We start from the raw sequence: 21,807 nt of genomic DNA on the forward strand, positions 1-21,807 counted from the left end.
TATTTTAAAATATATAAAAATACAATTTTCACATTTCTAATTCTCTATTCTTATTAAAATACATAAGCAAAAACTAAAGGCAAAACATAAAAGAAGCCTTTTTCTTGGAAGCTAGGAAGACATTTTTTAACCTGATGACACTCTGTGTACGCAGTTACTCATAGCAAGTATCTTGCTAAGAATGAAATACTAGACATACACTCACTCAAACCAAGAAAAGGACTCCGAACTACTGCTGAGCCTCAATATCATTCTGGACATCCAACACAATGCTGTGGAAATACACATCAATGAGATTTAAAGATAAAGAAGTTAAGACATAAAGCTATCCTTTTGAAAGTGCCGTAACTCCCTAAAGACAAGTAAATACCCAATATCATTAAAATCATTAGGCGTTAGAGAAGAAAGGAGGTCAAAGTACAGATAAACTTAAGAATCCATAGCTTTCCCATTTGGGAGGAATAACAAATCAGGAGATACAGAAGGAAAAGCACTAGAGTTGAACACTAACAAAAACTGTCAATCCCTGAGAAACAGACTTAATGGTAAGTGTGTAAAACCCACGAGAACCAAATGTGCTGGAAGAACACAGAAAAGACACGAGTTAATGGAAACAGGTCAGATGTTTTTGGGTAGATTGAAGTCCTGAATTGATGGAGAGACTACTAATCTATTCAATGGGAAAACAAACTTGTAAAAAAATGCCATTTTTCCAAAAATTAGGCTATACATTCCATAGATGTTCTAGTGAGAATCTCAACTGATGTTAAACTTCATCCAGGGGAAAAGTTTTAGCCAAAGAGATTTGAAACAGAACATTAGGGGAAAGCAGACTTACAAATTTTCAAGTAGTTTGACAGTATTGTCCTCCACATTGTATTTGAGGGGAAATGATTTCTGTTTCAGAACACAGAGATATATGGAAGTCATGAAATTCACCTCACAAGAGTTATTAACTCTGATACTAATACTGGATGTAGGGCAAAAAAATAAAGACAGTAATTGCATGCTAGTAACACTACTTCAAATTTTAATGATTAATGATGCTGAATTGAGCTGAGAACAGATCCAGGCATATGTGGGAACTTTACTCCTAATAGTGTCCTTTTAAACTTGAAAGAGCAGTCCTAAAAATGCATTTGATGAAAGCTGTATAATGGGTGATACCATGCATTAAAAATTCCATGTAGACTGCACAGAAGTTTAAAAATAAATTAATGCAGGATGATATTTTTATAAACTTGAATACAGAGGAAGTGTTTCCTAATTACATGTTCAAGGAAATCCCGAACACAGACACCATTATAAAAGCTTTACCTTTCTCTGAATAAGCAGCATCAAAATATAAGAGACAAGTGTTTTTGGAAGAATTTCCAGTTGCTGTATATATTCTAGACAAAAGGTTTTTGTTGTTGGTTTTGATTTGTGTTTTGTTTGTATTTTTACTTCTATCAAACATTTTCAATATGTTATTTGGAGAATGAAAAAAGCAAATTGTTAAAACAGCATGGTGACAGTGTTGATTGCATAAGAATTAAATATTTTATAAATAAAAGTACTAAACTGTAAAATGGTTTTACAGACTTATCTATTGGAAGTGATGATGAAGGGGAAATTCACTATCTACTCCTCAGAGTTCTGTTTTTATTCTAAGAAGTATTTCTCAATTAAAAATTCAAAGCTCCAACATTATTGAATCATTACTGTCAAGATGACTTGGTTGACAGCTCCTCATCCTGCCAACCCTGTGCAGCTCAGGCACCTGCTCCTCCACCTTCAGGTTACGCTCAGCGTGGGGTCTGGACCCGCTGAGGGGAAGGCAGGGGATAGTAGCACTGTGTCTTAAGTCCAACATCCCCTGAGCCTCAGTGAGCCCTGGAGCCCAGGTGCTCGTGGCTTTCCTGCTCCTTGACATTTCATAGAATGGTGCTGGCTCCTTTAGTGTTGGCAAACGCTAGCAGGGTCCTTTAGCAGGTCAGGACTCTACTCCAAGTCCAGTGTGCAGGAGCATCCGACCTGTGTGCCCTGGGAGTGGAGCACAGAGCAAATTCTCCTTACTCTCAGGTCCTGTCAGATCCCAGCTGCAAAATCACTCCCTCTTTTTTGCTGCCCTTGCTTGATCAAACCTCTGGTCCAGCCCAAAGGAAATTCAGGTTCTCTGGAAGGTCAGACCTGGTGCATCACACTCAAGGCCTGGCTGCTGACTGTGGATTCCAACACCGAGGAAGCTGCTTTAGCTCTGCTTCTGTCTGCTCCCCATCCCTCTCCACCTGCAAGTCCTGTATACGCTTCGCCTGTCCTCCACTTTCTCTCCATTCACGTCCAAGTTGCTTTGTAACTGGGGAGGCTCACCCAGGTAGACTGCATTCCTTGATGATCAGAGGGCCGATCAGGATCAGGAGGAGACACTTCGGGATATGATTCCTTGTTCATCTCTCCCCACACGTCAAAAGCTCCTGCTAAAAGCTCTCTCCAGTAGCTGCAAGTCTCATGGGCGTCTGGGAATTGCTCTCTCTTATCCTCCAAGCCCAGAGAGAGCAGCCCTTGCTCTGATAGGGTCTTTACCTTCCCTGAAAGCGTTTCTTCATGTGGTTCATGCCTTTGCAACAGATTCCTCATTAAATTTCTGCAGCTGCTATTCTGACTATGGCCTCTGTGTCCTGCCAGGACTGTGATGTGAACCAAGTCATACTGCAGTGGGTGAGACTCAGCAAAAGCATTCTTGAGGTCTGACACCAACGGTACAGGAACACTGGTCCACTGACCTTGAAATCCAAAAATCTCTTTCCTGATCACGACACACTATATTCAACGAATAAATAATACAATGAATCTTCTCTAAATACTACAACTGCTTTAATACTAGACATTTGATCTTTCCTTTTGGTTAAAGAAAAAATAGTATGTTAGTGTTGATATTGACACCGATTAAATTGTCATTAAATCAAATTATTCACTCTTTAAAACTAGCATCAACAATTTGAGCTTAGAATATGTCTTCAAGTCCATGTACATTATATTTTGATTGTATGTCTTTGTATCAACTCCATTTCCTGCTAGATTCAAGGTCAGAGTTTTTCTTTATTTTCTCCCAACAGATTGAATTTTTTTGTCAGTAATGCCTATCACAGTACTTTCTCCATTGATATGTTCAACTGACTATCCATTTAACTGTCTGAATAAAAGGCAAAGTAAAGTAATTGAAGCCATGGTTCAACATACATGATTTGGTCTTGTTTTGGGTACTGTACACTTATTTAGAAAATATATATTAAATATCTGTTACATACAATGTTTCAGGTCCAAGGTTTCCAAGGAAAAATTTATGGTACAGAAAAACCAAGACAGTTTTCATAGCAAAACTCAAAATCAAAAAAATCATACGCCATCTTAGTGTGTATGAAAGCACACTCTTAAGACCTCTGTAACACAGAAAATCAACGCGCTCTAAGTATCACAACAATATCCATTTTAAAAGAATGCTAAAAATATCCAAAAGAGAACAGTGGACTCTAGTGTGATGGAATAAAGGTAGATAATATGGGCTCTGATTCCACACCCCAGTTGACCTTCTGAAAGGAGCTCTGGTTGAATTTTGGTGCAGCATCAAACAAGGATAGCTACGATTTTCTGAAAAGAATATTAAAATACTCTTTCTTTTCTGTTCTTATTATTCTACTATTCTGTTATTATTATTCTACTATTTCTATGGGAAAATGCATTCTAAGTATTAACCAAGGTTCAAATGCATGCTTGGCTTTCAGTCTGTGTAAATTGAAAGCTGTTTCTCCGTGACCCCTTGTAACATCTAGAAGGAGTTGCCCTGGAAGCTTATAAATCTAGGTTAACAGCCAGAACTATAAAAAAGGTAATTTAATTCTTGCTTCCCATCACTTCTGACATTTTTCTTCCCTGACAAATGATAAAGAAAAACAAATGGAAGCCTAGAAATTAGTCATCTACACTGTTATACCCAGCAAGTCTTCATCATTGTCCTTAATTTCAAAAGAGAGAGAAATAGTGTTGAATGGTGTCTACCCAAGAGCAAGGCGAACCTACCCTGGTGATGGGTGCTCATGAATTTTCCTTTATGGGAGTTGGTGGCTCTCAGGAGGTGACAGAAACTCTGCTGTCAATGATGAAGTCACTCCCTATTACGTAGGAGGAGAGCATCGGTTCTCAGAAATGTTGACCATCTGTCTGGAAATATGTCCAAGTTCTCACATAAATACAGTCTCCCTCTCAGGCAGCTTAACTCAGGGGCAGCGTCCATTTTTAAGTTGAGCTCAGCAAACTATTTCTGTTCTTGGAAAAATGAGTCATCTATGAACTCCTAGTATAGCTTTTGACAGAAAAAATTTTAAATGTCATTCTTAACGTATAATAACAGCACAACAATGTATCTTATTTTGTTTCTTTGAAATTGTTTCTTGCTTTTTTGAACTTTATTATACTATTTTAAACAAAAGAGCTACATACTGATTTGAGATTTTTTTTTTTTTTTGCATCCACTCTCTAAAAGATTTTGGATGACAGTTGACGCTGTTTCAATCACTTCTTCCCAGTGGAAGAACAACAGAGCTGTCTAGTAAGACTTTCTCCAATACTGAGAACTCACATTCCCCAAGGGAGTGATGTACACAGCGGTTTCCTCCATCGTATTTCTAGCATTCGTCATTGTCACTTAGGAGCCTTGTCTTCCATCCTGCTGGAAACATGTACCAGATCTTGAAAATGTCTGAGTTTTAGATCTAGAGCATGTTTGTTCCTCAACTGACCAACAAAAAGACTGACTAGGGTCTTTTAGTGTGCCTGTATTCATGGGGTCTGCCTTTTCTATGTTTTGATGGAAATGTCTCCGATTCAGGAAAGCAGCTCATTTTGGGTGAGACCTTGCCTTTTTTGTGGGTTTCTGAGTCAGTGGTGGAAGCACCTGTCCTCTGGGGTTGTGAGTCCTTCCCTTCAAAACTCCTGTGTTTAGGGGCTTCATGGCGAGTTGTTGTGTTGGCTGAATCTTGTTTATGAACAGTTACTGTCTCTACTATGTGCCAACAAGTTTCACAAAGCATACTTTAACACATATCTTGTCTTTTGATTTGCAGACATTTGGGTCAGAGTGAATTTTATTTAACACTGTACTTTTGTGATAATTCTTTCTCTTGAAATTTCATAAACAGTGCTCCAATTTTTACTGGACTGAGGAAATTTGAGGTGGACCTTATTTTCCCTTTCTTACAGGGAGCTTTCTAAATTGATTGTTGGAAAAGTTCTTTATTTATTATGAGTTTGTAGTTTTGCTAGGACTTGTTCCATCTCAATCACTTTAAATCAAAGTGTTTCAATAATACATTTCTTTCAACTTTCACATCCAATTCTTCCTCCCCATCAGTGTCATTGTCCTATGTTATACCTGAGGACTGCTTTTCCTTCGATCTGTAGATCTGCAATCTCTACTTAAGGAACACTAATCGTCTTCAAGTTGGCTCTTCCTTCCTTATCTTCAGCACAGCCCCATTGTTTTAATCTTGTCAGTTCTCTGTGTGTTCACTTTGACTGCCTGAAGCTTTTTTATACAACATTAATTTTATTTCATTTTCTCCACGTCATTCTGATTCCTGCTATTTATTTTGTTTATTTTATCAGAAATGGTGTATTTGGTTTTCAATTTATTTTCTTAGCTCTGGCATACTGCCTGCTTTATATTCTGTTGTTATATCACCTCAGCTTTGAGCTATCATATTTCTTTACTTTCAAGACCTTAATCGAATTTCTTTATTAAGACTTTTTACAGGGCAAAATGTTGGCAGGAGATCAGCCGGTGCCTTTGTGTTAACTGTCCTATTAAAATGATGACTTTCTGTACTGTTTTTGTATATTTTACTCTCTTGCTTTCATTTCACTTAATATGAATCGAAATGGGTCCATTTAGGTTTCATTGTGAGACAGTGTGAGCTCTCTGCTCTGTGAGGTCCTTCTGACATGTCAGCAAAAGTCCCTTCTGCCTGTCCCCATGGGAGGCATAGAATTTCCTGTCCACTGGTTTCGGAATTCATCATGTGAGTCTGACTTTGAACTTTACATTCAATGGCCATCGGAATGTGAACAGAGATACTGTGCACAAAGGCCATGTGCCAGCACGATGGCTTTTCCTTCTGACTGCAACTTTCTGCCTGAGAAGAATGTGCTCTTTGTAGACCACAATCCCAAGATGGAGAGGTGTGTAAAGCTAAACCACATGCAGTGCTCATCCTTGTACAACCTACGACTCAGGAAGAGAGTGAGAATTACGGCGTCTCACAGGTCCGTGAGTCACAAAAATAAGTGTCTTTTGTAAACAGTCAGATCACTCAGTTGTTATTTAGCATCACCATGGTAAACACTGACTAAGTCATCATTCTACTTAACTTGAAACCAGTTTGCTTCCCTCTCTCTCTAATTGAAATGTACTCTTGTAAGGCCTCAGCATGTCCAGGTGGGAAGAGAACAGATGGGCGGAGGCAGAGGAAGTTGCATTCTGCTCTCGCTGGGATCACACTGAAGGTCCTGCACAGGATGGCACTTTCCTCCTATAGCGCTGACAATTCCTCCATTGCTACGACAACACCTGGGAAGGTGATTATTCCCGGTCTCTGTCAATGGAGTGCTCTTGCCTTGGTATTTAGGGCTTTTAGTTTTTGATATTATTTTTCCAGATCTTCCCAAGGAATGCCTTATCATTGCTCGAGTCCTTGTGGATCAAATTAAGACATTAATTCAAATCTTAGGCCACTATTAAGACATACCTTTCCTTGTCACAGGGCCTTGGGAAAGAAGTCATTTGATGTAACTAGATTTAAGTTAAACATGGCCTTTCCACTCAGCTGTGTTCTTCCTCCTGTTTCGCAAATGAGCTTTGGCTGCTGTACAGCAAGTTTTGGAAGGGCATCTCTTCTTTTTTAGTAATTTTTAAGTTTAATATATGACCTTTTTATTAAACAGTGAGGAGATAAGCAGGATGATATCCTTATTATGCAATATCAACCTTGAATTCTCTTATGTGCTATGTAGAAATTCTAGACACACATTCAGAATGTAATTTGTGGAGGAAGTCTATTGCCAATATTTAGAAATAATCTAGCAAGAATGGACATTTTTAATAAAAAATGTATACATGAACGTGTATGTGTTCAAGTACCATATACATTGCAATATATTTTGGTTCAAATCAAAACCATAAAACCATACTTTTTGACATTTTATTTTATTTCTGTAATACTTCTTTCACTACCACAAAAGAAATAACTGAAGAAATCCACTCTAACTGTAAAAGGAATAAATATTAGCACACGAGCAAGAAGACATTAAGAAAAACCCTAGATTTGGGTTATTTTGCGGGGGGGGGCTTGGTTTTTATTTCAAACTATGTGGTTAGCTAATAGGAAATCAAGTGGAAGTTAGTCAAAATGAGGTATTTCTTTAACATTTCTCAGCACTGCAGCGAAGCCTAAATGTAAACTCTGCACCTTAGTTACAGGAGTCCACTAATTATTACGCCCCCATGCCGGCTACCCTTCCAGATTCTAACAGAGCGTGTGTTTGTTTCTTGATTTAAATCTGACCCAGTTTATTCAAGAGGTGTGCTAGCACAGGACCGCCGAGGTCTCCAGCACCCCATCAAAGGAAGGTACACGTGTTTTACCTTTAGTGCATTCAGATTGAGAAAAGACGTAGTCAGGACATCTTTCTTCTAAGACTGGCGACTCGAGGATCTCCATCAGTATTTGCTGAGATTCCTAGGTGCATTAGGTTTTGTGTTGTAGAAAGACTGTTTATTTTAGATACCGGTCTTCTTTCCAAAGTCAATCTTAACGGGAGTGAGAGAAGAAGGAGAAGGTGATCGCGGTGCCTACAAATCTCACCAGGTCTCTTGCATGCGCCCAAAGAATTTATAACTTAGAAAAGACTCAAATTTTTTTCAGCAAAATGCAGGTCCAGCCGTATGACAGTGACTGAAGTAACACGTTGTTCTGCTTATTGTGTGGTGCAGAGCAGTCAGTGTGCATGGAGGGAAGCTGCCTCTCCTTGGCTGGCCACTTAGTACTCAGATCAGCCTTAATTACTGGCGAGCTGGGTTGTTCATTAATAGTTTGCCTGAGCCACAGAAGTAACCCATTCAGCAGCGTGAAAGTGCTCGTCCACATCACCTTGAGTCTTGGGTATTGCCTGCAAGTACAGTTGGGGAGGTTTACCCAGAATAATTTATTAAGTCAACGACAACTAAAGGTTTCAAGTTCTTAGCCTTTTTTTTTTTTTTGCTGCCTCTCTGAACTATGCTCTCTCCAAAGTTACTAATTTGTCACACAAATTTTGTGATCTCTTAATTAGCAACAGAAAAGGTGGTGTGTTTATGTGGTAATTACTGAGTCTCTTGCAAAGACTGGCAGACACTGAATATTGTAAGGAAATGCTTCATTTAGCAGGCTGTCTGCTAAGTGCTCTGACTCCTGTTCTGAATTGGGTTAGTGTATATTCCTTTTAGGTCAGACAGAGTGCTATAATGAATAATTCTAAAGCATTGGGAAAATTTCCAGATCACTTAGACATCTGACACAAAGATGTATGTGCTATCTTTCTAACACATTTTATTCCAAGACTTTCTAGACAAAATATTTGATCCAAATTCCAGAGATAACTCAGGAGGAAAAATAAACCTGTACTTAAAAGCTGACCTGTCTCTTCTTTGCAGACAGCCCCGAGGTGTGCTCACAGAGTGAGCTGTCACCGCACTGGGTTAAGTGTGACACTCTTGTAGGCAGTGGCTGCCCGGCTTTGTTAAATTGCACGCATTTTCAGTCAAACATCTTCCTGGCTGCATCAAAGGTGTTGAGTAACTGTGTCAACCTTGGTGTGTTTTGGCAATAGGAGATCAAGTCAAAGTCAATAAATGTCTCCCACAGCCCTGATAAACTCCAAGGGCACACACAGAGGTGTTTATGGGCTATGGGGGACACTTTGGTTTAATACAAGTTTCCCTTCAAGTTTCTTATTGCCATTTTAGTGTAGCAGAACATATTTTAAGTCACTCCTTTGACAGAACATATTGGGTGGCTTTGCGTAGGCTTCTGTGTTTTTATGAGACAGATGGCAATTACCCATTTTTGTGTAGTTATCTTTTAGCTTCAACTATATCATTTACTGGTAAGCTGGACTATGCTCTGGTTTGTTTGTTTGGTTGGTTTTTTTTAACTTTGAGCAGTTTCACCTTATCAAATCTCCTTTTTGTGTGCAAAGAAGACTTAAAATGGGTGCAGAAGTGCGTGGATTTTCTTTCTTTGGTTCTTTCTCATTTCTCTTCTGCTGGAGGTTGTTTTAGAAAGATGTACTTGTTCACACAAGTACAGGTGTATCCTAACTAGATGAAGCCATGTGCTATTCTTTCAGCTTTTCAGAAGTACAAAATGTCCATCAAAATATTGCTTAGGTTATTATTTGTAGTCACCTTAGTGTTCTAAAATTAAATTCTCCTTCAGAAATTATGAGGAATATAAACCTACCAAGATCTCTACTGTCTTACAACTTAAATATTGGTCAAAATATTTCTTTTTAGAAGTGGAATTCAGAGTCTATGACACTTTGATGTGAAGATTCAAGGTGGTGTATTTTAAGATCAATTAAAAGGTAAATGATTATATGATCCACGATTCACCTCATTCTCTCAAGTTTTTCTAACACAAGGGAAAAGCAATTTTAATTTTTTAAAATTAATGTTTTACTATATTTCATCATATTTTTTTTTACTTTGGTTATAGAGTCTGACATGCAGTAAGTATACAAAATTACCAAGAGAGAATAAAGGGGAAGTCATTTAATTTTTGAAATATGCTTGACATAAAGCACTTTTGCCATCTGTGTGGTGATTCTAGAATGTACTTAAGTGGTTCTCAGCATTTCTGAGACAATCTGATATTATCTTTCTTCTTGAGCTGGTGTAGTAAGTTGGTGGTGTTGGAGCTGGCCTGTCTGGGACGATGTAAGCATCACTTTAGTAGGAAGAGTGAGGAAGCTGTGCAGTGTCCCCTATGAGTCACATCATCTCAAGCCTGGACTTCCATGGTCTTTACTGTAGATCTGCCTGGTGTTAGTGCCTTCATCAGTTTCCTCATGGCTCACAAGCTGTGCCTTGGCTCCAGCTCTGGGCTGACCTAGTGGATCTGCACATCTTCACTTCCTGTCCCACGCTCATCCGAATCTGCTGGTTTGTCTTGAGACTGTTCCGCTAGGCTACACTAACTTCTCACTTCCCAATCCAGTGTCTTCTTCCTGACCTTGTCCTGCTACCTCTCTGCAACCTGTGAGACTCTTGACTGCCCTCTTGCTATGTCTCCCTCCTTCAGTCTCAGTGACTCAGTTTCCCACCTAAGACTTTTCTTTGTCAGTCTCTCCCACGGAGAGCTCTTCTGTTCCACAGTTTCAACTCCCACGGTGTGTTGCTGACTGAGGGAACTTTCTGTTTTCTGCTGACATCTCTCCAGGGTTCCAGGTCTATGGAACAGGCCTTCTGGTGCCCTCAGCACCTCAGACTTTCCCCACTCTCACCCTCGCTCAGGCCTCCTCATCCTCAGCTTCTCCATCCCACCTGGAGTCCAGAAGGTCAGTCCATCTGACTCTCCCATGAGAGCACTACCCACAATCCACAGGTCATGGTGTCTTAACAATTCCCCATCAGAAATGTCTCTCAAATCCACCTTCCCTTTCCATTCACTTTTGCAATGGCAAACTAGTACTGTAACTAGTACTGTTATAACTAGCTTATAACTATAGTATAACTAGTTATGCTCTAACTAGTACTGCTGTAACGACTGCTGCTATAACTACTGAGTAATTGAGCCTTTGGCCTGTCATATTCCATCTTCGTCATGTAAACCACACAGCTCCAGCCCTTTTCTGGTCCTAAAGGACTCAATCTTGACATTTCCCTATCAAAAGCTTCATTTGTTTTTGGTTTCCCAGAAAAGGCTCATTTCACTTTCTCCTGGAATGTGAGCTGATCTGTGTAGGATTTTCTCCCAGGACCCTTTTCCAAACTCTGAGTCTCATCTCCAACTTTTATACAGGTGGGAGACTGGAAACAACTTACCCACCATATTGTTTGGAAAACAGCACATACCTAACTAGTTTACTGAGAAATCTCAGCTCTTGGGAGATGGGCTTTGGATGGCTTGTAGCTCCTTTACCTCTTGCTCTAGAGGTGTCACCTCCTTCAGTGACATGGGACAGCTTCTAAATCTTGAGGTGATTTTAATTTTTCAGAGGATCTTATTTCATGTCAAGATTTAGCCTTCATCTGCAGTTCTTTCTTCCTTCCATCATGGGGCAGAGCTGTGGCTTTTCTGGCCAGCAGGGCCAGTAAGGACAGGTTTGTGATGTGCTTTTCATGTACAACTTGTCTCTGCCCCCTTCCTGTTCCCTGGCTCCTCCAACGTCCTTTTACTTGTTTGGTTCATTGTCTGCAGAGATCCTGGTGGCTCTCAGAGCAACTCTGTGTCTCTCCACAGCTCCTCAGGAGGTTTGTTTGTCTTTCTGGCTGACTTGTAGCTGTTGGAGTCATCATGACACATCCTTACGATGAGCGCCTCTTTCTTAACTACTCTGCTGGCCCCATTATCATCTGTCATATCAATTCTCTGGCTTGCAAGCCCCTCTGAGGACGAGGCAGGGTCCTCCAGACAGGGTCCTCACTGTCCCATAGTCTCCTGTCCATCACCGCCCTCTAGTTATTTTTTTCCCCTGGTAGACAGAGACTGGCATGGAGCCTAGATATGGCTAATGGGGGAGAGGTGCTATATCCTTTGCATGTGTGCTCAGAGGAAGATTAGAAAATACATTCCATCCTTATCCCCACCAAAAAATAAGTTTACAAGAATGGGAGCTCCTTTCTGTAGCTTTCTTTAGGAATATGCCTCCTTACGAGGGAGCTTGCTCCTTTTTGACACTTCATTACTTTGGTAACCATAGGTGGGTACTGAGTATCTGTAAGCTGACTAGTCATAACTGACATATGTGGTAAATGTGAAACACACATCTAATTTCAAGAACTTGGGTAAAAGAACGCTATCTTCTCAAAATTAATCTACCCGTTTCTCCTTATTAATGTATGAGAAAAAATTAAAAGTGTATCTATGACTTGTGATGGGATTCAGTACATGCTACCCCAAAAACATGGTGCCCTGGCATTTGAGGACAGGGCAGAAGCAGGAAGAGCCCTCTCATGTTCTCCTACTCCTGTCACCTGAGGCAGGTCACAGAAACGTAGGAGGGGTTTTCTATCTTCTCCTAAAGAAGGTCTGAGGAGTCTATTGGGAGTGGGGCCCTGCTTCTACCCCATTGGAGGAACAACTTCATCTCTGAAGTTGAGCAGTCACAGAGGGGACTCAAACAGACAAGCCCTGTGGACTTGCCTCTGTTTACTGTAACCTAAATATAAATAGATTATGCTCTTTGTCCATGCATATTTCCCCACCACTGTCCACTCTTCATCAAACCTAGCATTCAAAATATGGAACGTTAACCATTTCTCAGATCTTAATTTCCTGATGAAGTCCTCCGTGTTACATAAAATTGATATATATACAAATGGATGTTTTTCTCACGTTAATCTTTCTTCTTCTGTAGGGGCTGCAGCCTTCATGTAAGATGGGTAGAGAAAAATATATTTTATCCCTACACTTGCATTGCATTTCTAGCTGGTGATGCTTATTTAGAAGACTGGAGATGTCAGCTAAATTCCTTAGGACCTACTTGTCCTGTGGATTCCAATAATTTAGAATGTGTGGATTTAGCATCTGTGTGTTCACCTTTTTGGTTTTACACTAATCACAGACCACATGGATGGTTCTTATTTTTAAAGAGCATACTGAAAACTCTCCCTCAGGGCATAGTACGCTGTCCTGAAAACAGGGGTTTATATTTACCACTTAGGATACAGCATTAGATGTGTGAAAATCGTCAGGATGAAAAAGGAGTCACTTTTGCCAAGTCCTAATGAGAGAGAGAGACAGAGAGAGAGAGAGAGAGAGAGAGATTGAAGTGAAAGAGATTGAGAGAGATTGAGGGAGAAAGGGGGAATTATTTTTATTGTGAAGGAAGGCATCTTGTGCACGAGTCTGATGAGAACAACTGTTCTCAGCAGCCTCCTGGGAACCACACGTCACACAAAGCCCATACACCTACACAAAAAGCCCTTTTGCAAAGACATCTGCCAGTAACTGCTGAATCTTGATTGGCACCACTCTTGCTGTGACTCTTTGTAGAGAAGGATTTTTGCTGCTAAAAATCCTATATAGGGGAAACGAAAGATTGATAGGGTGGATTTGACCAAAGTACATTATATTCATGAATGGAGATATGAGAAGAAAAAAAAACTCTTTGTACAATTCATATTCTCTAATTAAGGTAAATGAATGTGTAAGTCATAGCCTCTTTATCTCACCTTTGAAACCTTCCCTTTGCTTTGACCTCCTTGAATCCTTCAGTGTGCTTTGGCACCCATATTTCCACTGCAACACTCTGCCATTCCTTAATAAGTGCCACTACTCTTTGGAGAAACTGTCTGTGATTGAGAGTCAAGGAAGTATTTTTGAATTTGCACTCAATAAAAATTGAGACAGATAGGAAATATATGTGGTAATTTAAGCCAGCCATTGTTAGTGGTAGAGATCAATACAGTATGAGGAAGTCTGGTGGTAATGTTTGTTGAGGTGGTGTGAGTGACACTCGTCGTGATTATTAACTTTTCCAACATACTGCAATTATTTATCTAATGTAATCTCAAAATGCATCCTATCCTGCAATTATGTTTAACTTCAGGTCAAGCGCTGCTGACTGCACTGGGAAGCAGTGTTTAAATCTATGAATTGGGTAGCAGGTTATAATGCTAACAGAACGCACATTATTATTCAGTTAAAATGGAGCATTCTAAACACTTAGCCATATATAAACAATCATTTCCTGTAGAATTACATGAATTTGTTTCTTTAGAAACTCATACAGAATTGCTGGAGACACAGTAACTCTATCAAGGTATAACCTCTGTTCCCTCATCACAGTCATTATGAGATATTTAAATGCATACCTAAAATGAAGCTGTCCTTCCCCTCTGCCTGGATATTGTACCTTCTTGGTGAAAAAAATGTCTAAAAATATCCTCTTCCCTGTGTAATTGAGCATGAGAGACTGTGCAGTAATTGGTATTCTGATTGCACTCTGAGTCCTCATCACTCCCAATTTGTTTCAATACCATCATTATCATAGTTTTACATTACACACCTAAAGCTTGAGATATATGCAGAGAAAGTTGTAAAAGATGAGTTATCACAGTGGGTCTCTCTCAGAAAAAATGCACATGAAGACTTAGGAGAAGAACATTTAACCATAAAATAATAAAAATAAAAACATCTAAGACTAATGAATAACAAGTTACAAAATGTATAAAAAGGTGTCCTTCCAAATGTAACACTTTGACATTTTCCTACTATTGATCTAATGTATCTATTTGATGCTGGTGGAAGCTGTTACATTTTTAAATCTCACTTAGATTTCAGACAGGAAGCATGAAGAACATCAAGAGGTCCTTTTGTTGTTTCTTTTTGTTCTGAAGGAATTTGTGCTATTATGGGGGTTTCTTTGAAAGAGTTGAACACAATTTCACTTCTTTTCTATTGGTATTTTGAGCTGCTGACTTCTGACCACAACACAAGGCTTAGCATTGAGTCATTTCTATTTAAAGTGACTATTTCTAAGACTGCTGAATCACTTTAAAATGTATGCAATTTAAAAAATAAGTACACATATTTTATTTATAATATGTAGATCCATGTGAAAATATATATAAGCCACATTTACCCAGGTACACACACTTCCATGTGAACATTCTGTAAAACAAAAATTATCTTCATTTTGAAACTGGATCATTAAGTATGTATTAAGGAATGTTTTTCTCTGTTAGCATTTATCTTAGTTCAAAGGCTTATGTCAATATTTTCATCATTAGCTATTAAATATTGAGTGAAAATCTCGTTATGCCTTAGTGAATATACCAGTTAACTTAGGTATATGAAACTACTTACTAATATTAATTTCTATATTTAAAGAAATACTATTATTCCCAACTTGTAGACATGTACCAATCCTTTTGCCTTATTCCATCCACCCTGCTAGTTCCTAGAAAATTTCAACAAACTCTTAAGCAGCCAACTTCAGTATTTCATTATGTGGGTTCACAAATGTCAACCTGAGGGATGGTGGCAGCAAGGATGGTGACTCCTTTTAAAAGCAAAAAATTCCTAATGCACATAACCTTAACAGTGTGAATTCAACTTGCTTTACTTGTCCCACCTCTTAAGATTTAATTTGTCCAATTAAAAAGCTCAGTTAGGAGTTTTTGGGTAGAATTTTTTGGGTCGTTGAGATATAGGATCATGTCATCTACAAATAGGGCTATTTTGACAGTTTCTTTACCTATTTGTATTCCTTTTATTCCTTCTTCTTGCCTAATTGCTCTGGCTAGGAATTCCAGTACTATGTTGAATAGGAGTGGAGATAGTGGGCATCCTTGTCTGGTTCCTGATTTTAGAGGGAATGGTTTCAGTTTTTCTCCGTTAAGTATAATGCTGGCTGTAGGTTTGTCATATATAGCTTTTATAATGTTGAGGAACTTTCCTTCTATTCCTAGTTTTCTTAGAGCTTTTATCATGAAATGGTGTTGGATCTTATCAGAGGCTTTTTCTGCATCTATTGAGACACCATAAACAGCTTCAGCAAGGTGGCAGGATACAAACTCAACTTACAAAACCATTAGCTTTTCTATACACCAGCAATGAACAAACTGAGAAAGAATATACGGAAACAATTCCATTTACAGTAGCCTCAAAAAAAAAAATCAAATACCTAGGAGTAAATCTAACAAAGGATGTGAAAGACCTCTACAAGGAAAACTACAAACCTCTGAAGAAAGAGACTGAGGAAGATTACAGAAGGTGGAGAGATCTCCCATGCTCATGGATTGGCAAATCAACATAGTAAAAATGGCTGTACTACCAAAAGCAATCTACATGTTTAATGCAATTCCCCTCAAAATTTCAATGACATTCATCACAGAGATTGAAAAATCTACTCTAAAGTTCATTTGAAAACAAAAGAGACCTTGAATAGTCAAGGCAATTCTCAGCAAAAAGAGCAACACTGGAGGTATCTCAACACCTGACTTCAAACTATATTACAAAGCAATAACAATAAAAACAGCATGGTACTGGCACAAAAACAGACATGAAGACCAGTGGAACAGAATAGAGGACCCAGATATGAAGCCACACAGCTATCCCCACTTTATTTTTGACAAAGGTATCAAAAACATATGATGGAAAATAGACAGCCTCTTCAACAAATGTTGCTGGGAAAAGTGGTTATCTGCCTGCAGAAAACTGAAACTAGTCCATGTTTATCACCCTATATTAGTATCAACTCAAAATGGATCAAGAACCTTAATATCAGACCCAAAACTCTGAAGCTAGTTCAGGAAGGAGCAGGGAATACTCTGGAAGTAATAGGTATAGGCAAGGTCTTCCTCAATAGAACCCCAGAAGCTCAGCAACTAAGAGAAAGGATGGACAAATGGGACTTCATAAAATTAAAAAGCTTTTTCACAACAAAAGAAATGTTCTCTAAACTGAAGAGACCACCCACAAAGTGGGAAAAAAATATTTGCCAGCTACACATCAGGCAAAGGACTGACAACGAGAACATACAGGGAGCTCAAAAAAATAAACTCCCCCCAAATCAATGAACTAATAAAGAAATGGGCAACTGAACTAAACAGAACTTTCTCAAAAGAAGAAAATCAAATGGCCAAAAAAACACATGAAAAAATGTTCACCGTCTCTGGCCGTAAGGGAAATGCAAATCAAAATCACATTTAAGATTTCACCTCACCCCTGTTAGAATAACCATCATCAAAAACACCACCACCAACAGGTGTTGGCAAGGATGCAGGAGAAATGAACCCTCGTACACTGCTGGTGGGAATGCAAGCTACTGCAGCCACTCTGGAAAACAATATGGAGGCTTCTTAAAATCTAAGCATAGACCTGCCATATGATCCAGCAATCCCACTCCTGGGGATATTCCCAAAGAAATGTGACACCGGTTACTCCAGAGGCACCTGCACACCCATGTTTATTGCGGCACTATTCACAATAGCCAAGTTATGCAAACAGCCAAGATGCCCCAGCACTGATGAATGGATCAAGAAAATGTGGTTTTTATACACAATGGAATTTTACTCAGCTATGTAGAAGAATGAAATCTTATCATTTGCAAGTAAATGGATGGAATTGGAGAACATCATCTTAAGCAAAGTTAGCCAGGCTCAGAAAGCCAAAACTCGTATGTTCTCCCTCATATGGGGACTTTAGACCTAAAATAAATGCAGTAATGTTATTAGACATGGATCACACATACAGGAGGAATGGGGATAGGTAGAAAACCCAAAACTTGAAAGTGTTTGATGTCCCCACTGCAGAGGAGCTAATACAGAATCCTTAAAATGACAGAGGTCAATATGGGAAGGTGACTAGGAAGTAGTGATGAGGTCTGGTAGAGATGAATCAATTCAGGTTGTAACACACATTTGTACATGGAAGCAATGCTAGGAATCTCTCTGTATAGCTACCCTTATCTCAAACTAGCAAAAATGCTTTGTCTTTCTTATTATGCTTATGTCTTCTCGTCAACAAAATTGGAGAAAAGGGCAGAACAGGTTCTGCCTGGAAGTGAGGGGGGTGGGGGGAGAGGGAGAGGGTGGGGAAGAAGGGGAGAGAAATGGCCTAAACAATGTATGCACATATGAATTAATAAATAAAAAAATGCTCAGTTAGATCTCTATATTTATCTATGATCTGTTTATTCATCTATCATTTATCTTATTTTTGTATCAATTTAGCATCTATCTTATGTATGTATATATCTTTCATCCATGTATTATGTATCTATCATCTATCTATGTATCTATTTCACCTATCTTCTATAATCTCTCCATCCATCTATCTTCTATAATCTATCCATCCATCCATCTTCTATTATCTATCATCTATCTATCTATCTATCTGCCTATCTATCTAACATCTATCTTCTATCATCTATCTATCTGTTTGTCTGTCTGTCTATCTATCTAACATCTATCTTCTATCATCTGTCTGCCTGTCTATCTATCTGTCTATCTGCCCGTCTATCTATCTAACATCTATCTTCTGTCATCCATCTATCTATCTATCTATCTATCTAACATCTATCTTCTATCATCTGTCTATCTATCTATCTGTCTGTCTGTCTATCTACCTATCTACTTGGTGCTGGAGGTTGAGCCCAGGCCTCATGCATGCTGAGCACACACTCTGTCACTGAGCTGTCCCTAAGCTCGTTGACTTTCCTACCAGCTAGGATGCTCTTCCCTGTAATTTCTTCCTGCTTCACATGAACTCATTCTGTAAGAACCGGCTGAAATGCTTGCTGTTTCTTCTGTGAATGTGTGTTCTGGCCCTGCCTGAACCTGAAGGATTTCCATCTCACCCTCACATATTATTTGAACAGTGTATAGATTTTTAGTAGTCACAACATATTGTGAGAATTGGTTTACATGTGGTGTGATGCAGAAATGAGGCTCCTTCTAGCAGTGATGACTTCTTGCGCCTCAGTAAGATATAAACAAACGACAAGATTTTTTTTTTAGCCCTCATGTTCCTTGTGTCTCGTGTGGCCTATGGTCTAAGTCCAGCTGGAAGAAGTGGATTTCACAAAAGTTTGACTTGTTCAATGTTACAACACAGACCCCATCTGTCTCCCTGCTCCCACTGAGCATGTGTTTGCAGGGAGGTTAAGGGGAGTCTAACCTGTCCCTGTGCTCCAGCTCTCACCCTCCTTTAGCTTTCACACAGGTCGAGCAAGGATGATGTACGACACTGAATGGCCGTTTCAGGAGAAGTTACCTCCTCCTCTATGGTAGGAGGAGCAGAGCCTCAAAGCTGAGACTGAAATGAGACAGTGGTTGAGGAATTGAAAGCATAACAAGGAAGGGAAAGGAGACAGAGAGAAAGGCATTAGAAACACAGTGTCCTGTGGGAGAAGCAAGAGCCAAAAGGTTTTTCCTTCCATCTGAGTTTCCTGCAATTCTGTTTAAATTCTGTCTAAACCCTAGTTCTGCACACAGTTCACATTATGCCTGTTGAATATCAGTTCTCATTTCTGAACATGTCAAGGAGGAGCACCATAATTTCCTTAGTTTTGAATTTTCCCAGAAGGATAATTCTTAAAACACAACAGTCAGACTCCTTTACAAATTAATATTTTTGACTGAAGAAAGGAATGCAGACATAAGAAAAATTACTTCATATATTTAATCTTTCTTGTTAACAAGCACTTTATTTAATACATAATATTATTGTATGTTCACATTTCTCAAATTATAGCAGAAATTAGTAGAAGAGATGAAGGCTACAACCTTTCAAAAATGATGTAGGATTTTTGTTTCCAAGAGTAGTTGAAATGTGTAATTAGGATCAATTCTTCTAGTTTTTATTTTTAAAAATGAAAATCATGGAAAAGATGTAAAATGTCTTATAATCATTAAAGTTGTGGGAAAACAGTGAAAATTTCAATTAAAGGTTGGTAAGTATGGCTAAACATATGAAAGAAGGGAAGGAAGGGAAGATAGTATTACAAACTCGAAAGCAGAGGCCGGCCATGGTGGTGCAGCCTGTAGTCCCAGCTACACGGGAGGTGGAGGGGAGAACCCCCACCTGAGGCTGGCCCTGGCAAAAGCACGAGTCTCTAAGGCTAACAAGCATGGGGTGCAGCTCAAGTGGTACCAAGTTTGAGACCCTGGTGCAATGTCTGCATTGCCCCCACCACAAAATGAACACAGAAGTGAAAATAAACATAGACATAAGAGTAGATTTTAAATATTACAATGTATTATGTGAAGTTAAACCTGAACACTTGAATACTGAGGTGAAAGGAAAACTTTGTAGAAAAGTACATTAATAAAGTTATAGGGTCTAAATAGATTGGTAACTATAGAAGCGACAAAAGTGGCCATCACTCCCTCTGCTCTCTCTCCCCCAGTGTTGCGGCCTAGTGTCCTCATACTTCTTTCCATCCATCCTGGGGACTCTTCCACGTGGTGTCCATGCGACAGGATCCTCTAAGGTGCAAGTGTAAGTTCTGGAATCATTTAGCTAACGGAAACAGGTATGGCTATGATTCCTAGAGTTACACCATCCTGGGTAGATCTCTCGCTCTTGTGCTGGTGTTTGATTCTCTTCAACTCCTTTGATATGATCTGAAGTTCCCTGAGTTTCTTAATTTCTTCCTTTACTTGTCCACCATTATTTCTTTACACCAAATAGATAGGGCTGCAAGAACCAGGCTTTGTCAGTCTCTGCCACACAGTGCAGGACTTTTGTCCCTCACACACACTGGCACTTTATAGGCATCAAGTGGTTATTTATTGAAAAAAATTCCTATAATATAGGAAATGAAATGAGGGCCTTTGACAAAATTGCCACAATTCAACATTATGGTGGAGATTCTAGCCAAGGCAATAAGGCAAGGAGTAGTTTCAGAAGACATAAATATTGGGAAATAAGTGACAAAGCCGGTTCTTTGCATATGTTGTGATTCTCAGCTGTGGAAAACAAAAAGAATTAACCTCAGCTGTGTACTTCAATAGGAGGCTTTGTGAAGCTGTAAAGGTACAAAATCAACACTCACACATATGCAAACACTGTTGTCACGACAATAAATTAGGGAATGCATTGGAAGAAATATTTTTGGTAGCAACAGGTGCTCTAAAGTTCCTAGGATGAAGCCTCACAGGAAATATACAGGAAGGTTGTGCAAAAATCTGTAACATTTTACCCATAGCTATAAAGATTCCTAAATAAATGGAGTGGCAGTCTTGCAGGACTCACCATATTAAACACTCCTCACATTAATCTGCAAGATCAACTCAGTTCCACAAAAGTCACAGGTGGATTTGTCCTGTTACTTGAAAACTGATTCCAAAATTCAAGTAAACAATAAATATGCAACAAGAGGCAAAGTGATAAACAAAAGCTAAAAGCTGTCGTTGTGTGACCTCTAATGTTCAAACATTTCACAACGTTCTAATAATGCAAGAATGCACCAATATGAATCCAGAAATAACCCACAGAGCATATGGAGGCTGAGGAAATCATGAAGTGAGTCTCTCAAATAAATGAAGAATGAAAAACCAACACACTAATGTAAAAACAGTTTTGAGATTACTATCTAGTGCCTATGAAATATTCATGTATGAAATTACCAATGGAAAATTATAAATAATACAATAAATTGGACAAAAATAAAATGAAAGACACAGAGCAATAATTTCAAAGGGTATTATGTGAAATTAAGTAAAATTTACACAACTGTGTCCCTGTACATACACACTAGCCACCCTTGCTCCCAGTCTCTCCCATTCCCCCACTCATGACCTCTGGGCATCACTGCTCTAACCTCTGCTCCATGGGATTAACCTTTTATCTTCCATATGTTCACATGTTCTCATATAAATGAGAACATGAAAAATATGTCTTTCTATGCCTTATTTATTCCACTTGACATAATGCCCGTCAAGCTTATCTTTAGTTGACTTTTACTGTGGTATGAGAGCTAACTTCTTAGAAGTTGAATCGCGCAGTACAGCAATGGTAGCATGCATCCGTGCTCAGGCATCTTTAGAATCTGTTCATCCTG

Source organism: Castor canadensis, chromosome 9, assembly GCF_047511655.1.
Source record: "Castor canadensis chromosome 9, mCasCan1.hap1v2, whole genome shotgun sequence".
In the NCBI taxonomy this organism is placed as follows: Eukaryota; Metazoa; Chordata; class Mammalia; order Rodentia; family Castoridae; genus Castor; species Castor canadensis.